The sequence below is a fragment of the Haplochromis burtoni genome, unplaced genomic scaffold (assembly GCF_018398535.1).
Source record: "Haplochromis burtoni strain Fernald_Lab_line unplaced genomic scaffold, NCSU_Asbu1 Contig_375, whole genome shotgun sequence".
NCBI classification, from domain to species: domain Eukaryota; kingdom Metazoa; phylum Chordata; class Actinopteri; order Cichliformes; family Cichlidae; genus Haplochromis; species Haplochromis burtoni.
The window spans coordinates 219,716-230,035 of NW_024582736.1; the positions used below are offsets into that span (position 1 = coordinate 219,716).

Consider the following 10,320-nt stretch of genomic DNA (forward strand, 5'->3'; position numbering starts at 1 on the left):
CACATTCTGTCTCTCACAGTTGAAGTGTACCTCTGGTGCAAATTACTGACCTCTGTCATCATTTTAGGTGGGGGAACCTGCACAATCGGTGTCTGACTAAATACTTTTTTGCCCCACTGTATATTCCCATTTTCTGTGTTGTAAAGCACTTTGTGATTTTTATCTGTGAAAAGCGCTATATAAATAAATTTTACTTACTTACAGGAGCAGAAAGGTGACAGCAACAGGTTGCATGAGCTTTTGGGCCGTGCTGACTTAACCTTTTAATTACCACTTTCTGTGTCTTTGTGAATTTACCAGCGGTGTGTTATTCATGACCTTGTATGGTTTACAGTGCAGAGGTCACTGTGAGAAAGTGTGCATACAGATGCGCTGCGCTAAGATCTACATCACTTTTTCCACAGCAGAGGGTTAATCTTGGTTAATCACATGATTTACAGCAGGACACACCACTGGCTAATGTTTTTTCTTACAACAGGGCCTGGAGTGAAACTATTCCAGGGGAGAAGCCCTGGGAATTTTTAAGAGACTATGCACAACTTTATTGTGCATGTCCAATTGTGATAAGCTGACTGAGGGCAAAAGAGGGTTTTCCAGGGAAGTTTTCATTTTAAAATTGCAGAGACCGTGACATGAGAGATATGGAAGGATTGACTGAGGTGCAGATGCAGACCATGACCATGAGAGAAGGCTTCAAGAGGACCAGTGAGAAGCAGGAACCACCTGCAGGACAGCAGACGAACGACAGTGGCCAAGGTTTCGGGTGAACCCACTGTGAAACCGCCCCTCCCCTTGGGCAGCACTCCCATAGACCTTAAACGACATGTCAGCTGATTATGGTGTCTCGTTGTCAAAGTTCATTGGACTTGTGATTTGAGCTTAAATTAGGGACTCTGAAGTCATATTGCAAAAGTGCATTTCTAAATTAGTTCTTTCAGCTGTGCTGGAAGGACAGTACAATTTCTTACTTGTTGATGTTGGCATTTAAAAATATCTTCAGTTTGTCTTCGTCCTCTAGTTATTTTATGGATGATCTATAACAAACAAAAACACAGAGATACATGGCATCATGGTGCAATGGTTAACACTTTCAGATAATAATGCTCTCCGGGCCTGTCGCTGTGCAGTTTGCATGTTTTCCCTATGCTTATTTAGGTTTTCTCCTGGGCACTTTGGCTTCTTCCTGTAATGCACATTGTATAGTAAAGTGCTTTTGAAAGTACAGTAAAATTAAGAAATCATAAATAGCACTCAGTTCCATTTATTCTGAAGTGAATAAACTGACTTTATTCCAAAACTCAAAGAGAAACAATAGACTTAACAGAAAACAATGTGCAAATACTACATCAACACTTTGTTCCGCCATGTAATCAGAAGATAACACAACCACTTGTGACTAGAAATATATTTACATTAAGGTAAATTACTGATGTTATAATTTGTGTCAGTGCATGTATTTTGAGTAATGAAGGATGGTGGAATAGAAATCAGTTTTAGCGTGGAAGCAGAGATTCACTTCCTCTCTAATATCTCAAGTAGATTTTAAACAAAGCGTTGGTCGAAATTTGAGCATAGTAAACTTCTGTAAGCTAAATCAGTGCCTAATTACAACAATAAAAAGTGTTAACCCAGTGAGGTCGTAATTTGCAAGTGTAATTCAGCCTTTACATATGCTATTGCTCTCACAATGGCAGTGGAAACAGGCTGATGTTTTCCAGGTCCTAAATGAGCCTGTTAGCGTTCCAGCATTTGTCAATTGGCACTAAATACAAAGTAGAGCTGAAGTTGATGTCTTTTCTAATGTGGGTGTTTGGTCAAAGAATGCTTGTGCATGACAGTTCATTTAGTAGCTGTTTGTTGGTAGCAGGCCAGTGGAGAGACATTTCCTTCCTGACAGTTTTACAGCTATTGTGGCTAAAAATAATGTCATTAATTGACAAGGATATTATGTTATAGTGTTAAAGGTGTTAACAGGGACCATTGCTGGCTCATTTAATTTGGACGTTTTTCGATTGCACTCAGTGTAAATATTTTGTCAGTCTTGTGTTAAAAGTAGCTCTTAATTAAGCAGCAATCCATTCAGATTCATGCGTTTGGATCACTGAGATCTACCACGACGAAAATCATTTGCTTCTCTCAATTATTATGCCTTTGTGCCACAATTTGCTTGCAAACTAATCCTCAGCTCTTCTTATTTCTGACATATGTACCTAAACTCTTAGCATGAGAAGCTGTCAATCAACGGTTTCATCTGCAGTAGTGCCATGCAGAGGGAGGCTTTTCGTGATTGGAGAACACCTTGCAGGGATTGATGTAAGCAGGTTTTGATATCTGGTCTCTTTAATCTCTAACCCTCCCCTTCTTTAAACCATGTTTTATGATTGGCAGATGAGAGGGATTTGTGGGGTCGCCTGGCGTACAGACCTGAGGCATAAAACCCAGTCTCATGTGCAGGCATGTGTGCTGATTCTCCAATCTAGTGTTCACTGGTGACAGACAAGCGGTTTGTTAATGTAGAAAGGGTGAGGTTTTTGAGTCTGGAGAACATAAGAATTCATCAGTAATCAATGGGTTTTCCCTCAACCATGGCACCGATATGAATAATATGAATACTTAATAAAACCCTTAATCTTAGGCGTTTTTAAAGACTTATTTCTTTGTTTTGTTTAGTTTAGTTTAAAAGAAGATTTCTGCTTTAAACCCTTGAAATTCAACACAGACCGATCACAAAGACCTAACTAAGTACTGACTTCACTTTGCTAACTCTGAATGTAGTGGTTTAAGGTCTTGGAAATGGTGGATGAATGTAGGTCTTTCTTAAAGGTGTCTGCTATCTAAATATTATAAACCTGACACACATGTTCCACTCCACAAATATATTACTTTGCATTTTTAAGATTTGACAATCCGCTGACAAATGCAGGTTTCAACAGAGCACAAGTGTGTTATTCATCCCAGCTGATCTTCTTTAAGCCCTGCTTAGGTGGATAAGAGACAAAAAATGTTACTTCTACTTTTGCTAAGATGCAGCCTAAATGCAAACATGCAAACTCATTACTGAGGTTTTCTGGGTGAAAAAAAACAAAGCACAAAGCAAAAACCTTTTAAAAAAGCATCAGAAATAAACTCTCTGAATGTAAATATTTTAAAATCTCAAAAAACAAAACTAATAAATCGGTTCTTGTAATTGTGTTTAAACCCAGCTATAGGCCTGCTGAAGAATTTTTATGCCTCTCCAAACCAAAGTGTTTGAAATGTTTCCACTGCATTTCTCAAGTTAACTCATGCATAGTCTTACACGAAGCGCTTAACCTTTAGCTGTAAATTTAAATATGAAAATTATGTCTGCAAAATTACAACCTTTATGCAGCTTTGATTTTATGAACTGCAAGATGACCACGGTGAGTAGTGCAACAGTGAGAGCTGAGTTCTCATGAGCTGAATGTAGCTTTGAATTCAAAGTCTAGTATATTTGGAAAGGGGACATAATGACTACCTAGAAAAATGCGGCATTTTGTATAAATATTTGAGTCAAAGTCACACATCCTATGCTATATAAAGTTCTCAAGATGAAAGACCTGCTTAAAGTCACTATACATTGGAAACTGACTGTAGCTTTCTAACTATGCTCAAACGAATTGTTACTGTAGTGAGTTTGTACAAAAATTAAATTTTGTTTTTTTTTGTTGTTTCCACCATACAAAGCATATTAGCTCCACAATGAAAGTAAGTAACTTGGAAAAGTTGAAATGCCCAGATAAACACTTTTTTCTGATCCCTGTAAAAAGTGACATGTGAGTTTGACCTAGTGTAACAGTGTTCATTCAAAGATGAAACCAACACATTGCTGAAGTTTAAAGGTCAGCATTTCAAAACATCATGAGTCCCTATACATATATTACTTGGGAGACTACACCAGGCTTGGCTGCACTGAGTTTCAGCTCCAACGAGGTTCCCAGAGTTCATCGAACTAAAAAAAACAAAATCTTAGTCTTGTAACTTACTTTTCTTAAAATTTACTGTGTAAATTGACCTGAAACGCATTTTCAAATAATCACCAGCTGACTATTTCAACTGAGGCAACAGGTCACAACAACACAAGTCACTGTCCTCATGAGAACGAACATGCAATCTTTCATTTAGTTTTTACATATGAACACAAAAGTGACAAAACAAAGCAAAAATGAAAACCTGATGGGAGAGACTTCAAACTGATCACCACAATGATTCTACTGTAGAAACATGTACAGGTAGGGCTACAATGCTTCAAGCCTGACAGCTTACTTTTCTACTTACTGCTTTGCTTTTGTTACTCATTGAAGTTCAGAGTATGGCTGCAGGCCTGGAGTCTGCATGCACTCAACATTCTTTGCTGGCTTTGTTTGACTATACAGTTGTTTCTGTCCTGGACACGGTTTGGCATTTTACCACTGGGTTCATGTCAGTTTGTGCATTAAAAATCTCATTAATGTCCATATCCACTCCTCAAAAGCTGTAGACCACTACACTATTCTCCTCCTCACAGCACAAGAATAGATATCAGCTGACTGCTGGATGAAGTGCACAGGAAAAAAAAAAACATGTTTACTATTTCTATCTGTGCAGAGAGCTGAAGAATTTTGTAGCCCAAGTAACGACATAGTTGTAACTTTAATTTAAATACTGTATTTAGTACAGTATTGCGCTACTTTGTAATGTGGTTGGCTCTGTTGTAGACTATCGACCTGTCCAGACTACACCTTGCTTTTCACCCAGTGACAGCTGGGATAGGTGTCAGCCCTCCTCCCCAACCTGAATTGGGCAAACACAAGAAAATGGGCTGATGGATGGATGGTTGTTTTAGTTCTGTGGCTTCACACATTACATATGCATTCATAGCAGTGTCTAAAATAGATTTATTATCTTTAGCCCTCAAGCTTAGAAGACTTTTACTGGCTTCAAGTTTAAGAATTAATTTATGTTTTGTCTTTGAGAGTCAACCAAGTGACACTTTACTTGTGAGTCAGTAAGGTTTTGAGATTTTGTCATCTTAAAAATATCAGTTTTTTACATAACCAATGCATTATGACTACATTTATCTTGTTTTTTATGTAAACTCCATATATACCACTTGCAGTGTCAGTTTTCATCTGGGTTTTTTTTTTTCTGTCATCCATCTTCTTGTATGACAAGATATCAGCAATACTATCAGTGTCAAGCTAGAACTTGTTGAGGTCTTCCCTAAACTACACTTTGTCACTCCATATTCCTTAGAGAAGTGAGCTCATAACCCATTTATACATTCTCAGTAAGAGAGGTCAGTTGTACTATCGACACAGTAGAATTTTAATATAGCAGAGTTTGAATTTTAATAAAGGACTCATCAGGGTCTAAACAAATAATCAGATATCATGTTCCTCCTGTGAATGTGGACAAACTGTTCAGTTTTGTGAGCCTGTGTAACTTGTAGTATCAGATTCTGGTTCTCTGACAGCAGGAACACCTGATGTGGTCTTTTGCTGCTGTAGCCCATCTGCTTCAAGTTTTGTTGTATTGTCTGTTCAGAGATGTGCTTCTGTATACCTTAATTGTAGCGAGTGATTATTTGAGTTATTATTTCAGCTGGAAGTAGTCTCATCATTTACTTTAGACTTCAGCAAGGCATAGTTATTTAGAGAACTGCAGATATTTTCTCGTTTTTTGGTGGTTTAAACTTCACCAGGTCATCGTGCCTAAAGGCATTAAATTTGTGATTGGCTAATTATATATTTGTGTTGGCAAGCAATTAAACAGGTGTGCTTAAGTGGCTGGTTTAGGTACAGTATAAACACTTGAAAAAAATGATGTTTTTTTCTATTAAAAGGCTATACAAATGGGAAAAAAAACCATGATAAACTAAAATGACTGAACAACACTACAATGTGGTGTTTATGAGAATTTCTGTTGCTTCAGTCTAAGGCGACTTAAGGAATTTTTTCTTAATCTTAAACCAGTAATCTAAGTCCAACTGAAGAAAAACGTCCTTTTGGGTTTATGATGCATCAAAAAAATTATAAAAAAAGATTATTCGTTAAAAAAAAAGTACTTTTCATGTCCTATCATTATGGGACTAAAACACTGTGATGGCAGCAGGTTATGCATATTTTCTGACACCTTATCATTAATCTGTCTGTGTAGGTTTTTTAGTCATCCAGGTCGTGGTCATCTAAGTGGCTTGGAAAAAAAGCAACTGGACTCTTTGAAGTTTCGTGAAGACGTTTCTTCTTGGATGTTTCGTCTTCATCAAACTTCAAAAAGTCCAGTTGCTTTCTTTCCAAGCCACTTAGTCCTTATATTTATATGAATGATTAAAATGACCCGTATAAAAAAAAAGAGCTGCTTCACACAAATAAACCCAAATTTCAATCATTTCTGTATCGTCATATGTTCACTGAATTGTGCTTTCACCAGAGCTCTTATTATATAATCCTACATGGTTCTGCGGAACCTCTGCTCATCTGTAATATGTTCACAGTGCATGCCGATGGGCCTTTGATCTGCCTCCCCTTCTGGGCCTCTTCTAAAGGAGGACCCTTCTTAAGCTCATGCTGCCTGGATATATCTAGTTGGATATCCTCCAGGTGTGATGAAGAGTTGCCCTCATTATGTTACTGCATCTGTATGTCAATATGTTACTTCAGGTAAGCTATGGCACTCGTATGGCCCTCTGTTGTTCAGCTGAACGCATCCATGAGCACTGGTGCACTGCAGGTCCAGTACTATCTACCTCTGTAGGCCCCCAGTCCTAAGGAATGCCAATGACTGCCAGCTCCAGACAGCTTTTAAGATTTTAACTGATGTATTTCACTACAAAGGCAGATATCTGTGCCATATGCTAAACTGTGGAAAGTGCATGCTCAGACATCTAAGACTACTATTATCAGGGTTTGGATATTTGCCTAAAGCATATCTTAATGACGATGACATGTGTAAGATGTATTTAGCTGTGTTGATAGATGGTTGCACAAAGTATCTGTCAAGTGATATAAGGAAGAAGATGTTTATATGGTGAGAGTTTTTTGCACTGTAGCACAGATTTTAAAAATATGCAGTGACTTATCTCACATATCGCCATTTCACTATATATATGTGTGAAAATTTCTTTGGAGTGTGTGATCCGGGGGGTAAAGGACAGTAAAATATTGTGTTGACTTTACTCTGTTATGCTCTTGTCGTGCGTCTCAGTGAGAGGAGGTTGGCTTGACTCTCTTGTTTTGGATAATTGTACGCTGCCGAGGTCTGTGGTCCCCTTCTCTGTCTCCATGTGGCCTAGGCTGCAAGAGCCATATTTAGGTTGCATGTCCTCTTCATCCTGTCCTGTCTCATCCCCATCCTGTCTTACACACCCCCAGAGCGCAGCAGGGGGCAGATAAGAGACAGCAAGTCATCCAAAGACGAAACTGTAGGTACATTAGGAAACTCTCCTGGGTTATTCCAAGATTTGTGCTGACATCACAGGAGTGTTCAGAATTTTTATTTTGAATGGGTTTTTGTTTTGTTTTTTTTGTGAACGTCAAGTTGTTTGGCTGCATAAACGTTTTTAGGGAATTTATGTAACCAAAAATATTTCAAACCATGCTTTACTTGTACTAGTGGTATTTTATTTTTGCAGGTTGTGCTTGGCCTTTCTTCTTTTAGATGGTGCAACTTGAGTGCAACGTACGGCCTCTTCTCATATTTGCTTAAAATTACCATTAATTACACCCCCTTCTTAAAGAGTTAATGTAGGTCTCACATGTCCCCAGAAAGTCTGTCAAGTTTCACTTCAAAATATTGCACAAATTGTTCATTCTAGCATGCCTGTATATCCCTGGTTTTAGCCCTTTTCCAAATGGGCTGTTTCATTTTCTGTACCTTTAAATAAAATTAGCTGCTGCTGCCAGTGTGCTTTGCCGGAAGAGTAGTGTTCCTTTTATGTTGTTGCCATGAATACGCCAGCAAAAACAAGGGGAAAAAATGACCCCAGATTATAGTATAGGAGTAACCCTTAAAGAGCTGTTGGCTAGCAACAAAACCTTTAAGTGTAATAGTTTATGTTTATTATATTTATATTTATTTTTCACAGGCATACCGTGAGGAAATACTAACAAAAAAAGTGTAGCTCAGGATAGCACTACAGGAGACATATAAACTCAGAAACCTAGTTTTGGTATGAAATTTGTCTTAGTTTCCACAATGTGGTAGTGACTGTTTGACATTACAGATTTATGGATGTCCTGAAGATTCATTTAATGGCAGGTTTTCAAAATACAGGCTGTGTGAATAAACTTACTACATCAGTATCAGTGTCTACAATGTTGTAACTTTAGTGGTGATTATGAACTTTCGTGGATGTCCACAAAAGACAACAGTGGTGGATGATCGCAGAATCATTTCCATGGGGAAGAGAAACCCCTTCACAACAGCCAACCATGTTAACAAAACTCTCCAGGAGGCAGGCGTATCTGTCACAGTTCTGGGTCAGTTTCGAACCAGTATTTTGAGTTTTGATGGTTAGTTTATTTTTGAATGATTGTTGTGGTTTTGGGCGCTATGGGTATTATTATTATAATGATGATTATTATTAGAATTCTATGTTTCTGTTTATTCATGTTTAAGGGTTTGTTCTCGGTTGTATCTCACGTTTAGTTTAGTTCAGTTCAGGTTCCATGTGTCATTCTCTGTCTGTCTGTCTCTCTGTCTGCATGTGTTTTGCTTGTTGAAGACTAAACTTTGGACAGAAAGGCTCACAAATGAACAGCAACTGAAAGCCATTGCAGTAAAAGGCCTGGCAGATAAAAAGGAGGTAAACCAGCATCTGGTGATGTCCATGAATTCAAGACTTCAGGCTGTCATTGCCAGCAAAGAGTTTTCAACCAAGTATTAGAAATGAACATCTTATTTTCATTTATTTAATCACTTTTGAGACCTTGAAATGAAGGGACTGTGTTAAAAAAATCCTTCACTTCCTCAAATTTTGATGCAATTCTTTTGTTCAACCAACTGAATTAAAGCTAAAAGTCTGAGCTTTCAGCTTTAATTCAGTCAACTGCATCTGAGTTGTGGTAATGTAGAAATTTAGATAATTTAGAAAAAAAGGTGTCTCTCCCCAAATATTGATGCACTTAACTGTATAAATTATACATTGTTTTACTAATTGTGTCTCAGCTGATAAAAGACAATAAGAATTAAATACAGAGTCCACAGGAGAGAGTAATGATGCGCTGATTCAGTCTTTCCGGTTCCAAAACAATACTGAAAGCTTAGCTTTGAGCATCCATTGATACCAAATGTCATACCAAGTATGTGATATCAGAGCACTTGGTATTGACAATAACTGCTAATCATCGAGTGTTCTATGCAATCAAAACATGCAATTATTGTTTTTATTAAATGGTCCTCCTTAGTCTTTGCAATCAGAGAACAAAGAAAATAATCATTCTAACTGACAATTATCAAGCATGTTTTACATAAAACAGTCAGTCAGTCAGTCCCTTTTTAAAATAAAGGTTAGGAAGGGGGTTGGAGTTTGGGTTATTACCTGTTAGACCTCAGAGTGTTAAATTTATGAGCTTTGTTACTCATTTTGAGAAGGAGGCTTATAATTGTGATAATCTCCTTATATATGTTCACTAGTCTCCTTCTCAGTGCTAGACTCATTCGGTTAATTTATTCTTTCTCTGCTGTCAGTCTCAATGTGCTCTTCACACTCATACATGTAAATGTGAGGCATGTGCAGTGAAACTAACAAGACAAGTAAAGTGAGACGGCATTAATGTAACTGAAGGAAACATGCAATAAAAGCTTACAAGTGTAGAAAGTAAAGTAGCTTTTACACCAATCACAATGAGAGTGATAGCTGAGAAGAGAGGGAAACACCATCAGCTGATTTCAGCCATGTCAGCTCACTTGGATTCTTGCCACAGATACCTTATCATTTTTGTAGGCATAATAAAGATTCATTATCAGAAACATTGTTGTATATATCCCAAATTTAAATAGTGAACATGATTAATGTATTTTCTTTCATCCGGTTGTCTCTTACTTAGCAGTGCGCGCTGAAGATTCACTGAAGCTGGATCTGTCTTTGCCTTTGATGAAAAGCTTGAGGATATGTAGTATATCTTTCCAGAAGAACAACATTTAAGCTTAAGGGGAGTGACTGCTTGGAGAAGGAGCTCGTAATATTTATTATTACAATTAAACATTTATTGTTAGTATGACTGAAATCGATATCTCTCTATCTCTCTATCTATCTCTCTAGATATATATATATATGTGTGTGTGTGTGTGTGTGTGTGTGTGTGTGTGTGTGTGTGTGTG

The 10,320-nt window shown here is 37.6% G+C and overlaps 1 protein-coding gene across 4 annotated transcripts in view; it reads left to right on the forward strand.

Moving 5' to 3' along the window:
- LOC102290566 (zinc finger protein 469) overlaps positions 1–10,320 on the forward strand; it is a 218,745-nt gene that overhangs the window by 141,817 nt on the left and 66,608 nt on the right. The gene's annotated exons all lie outside the window — the stretch shown is intronic.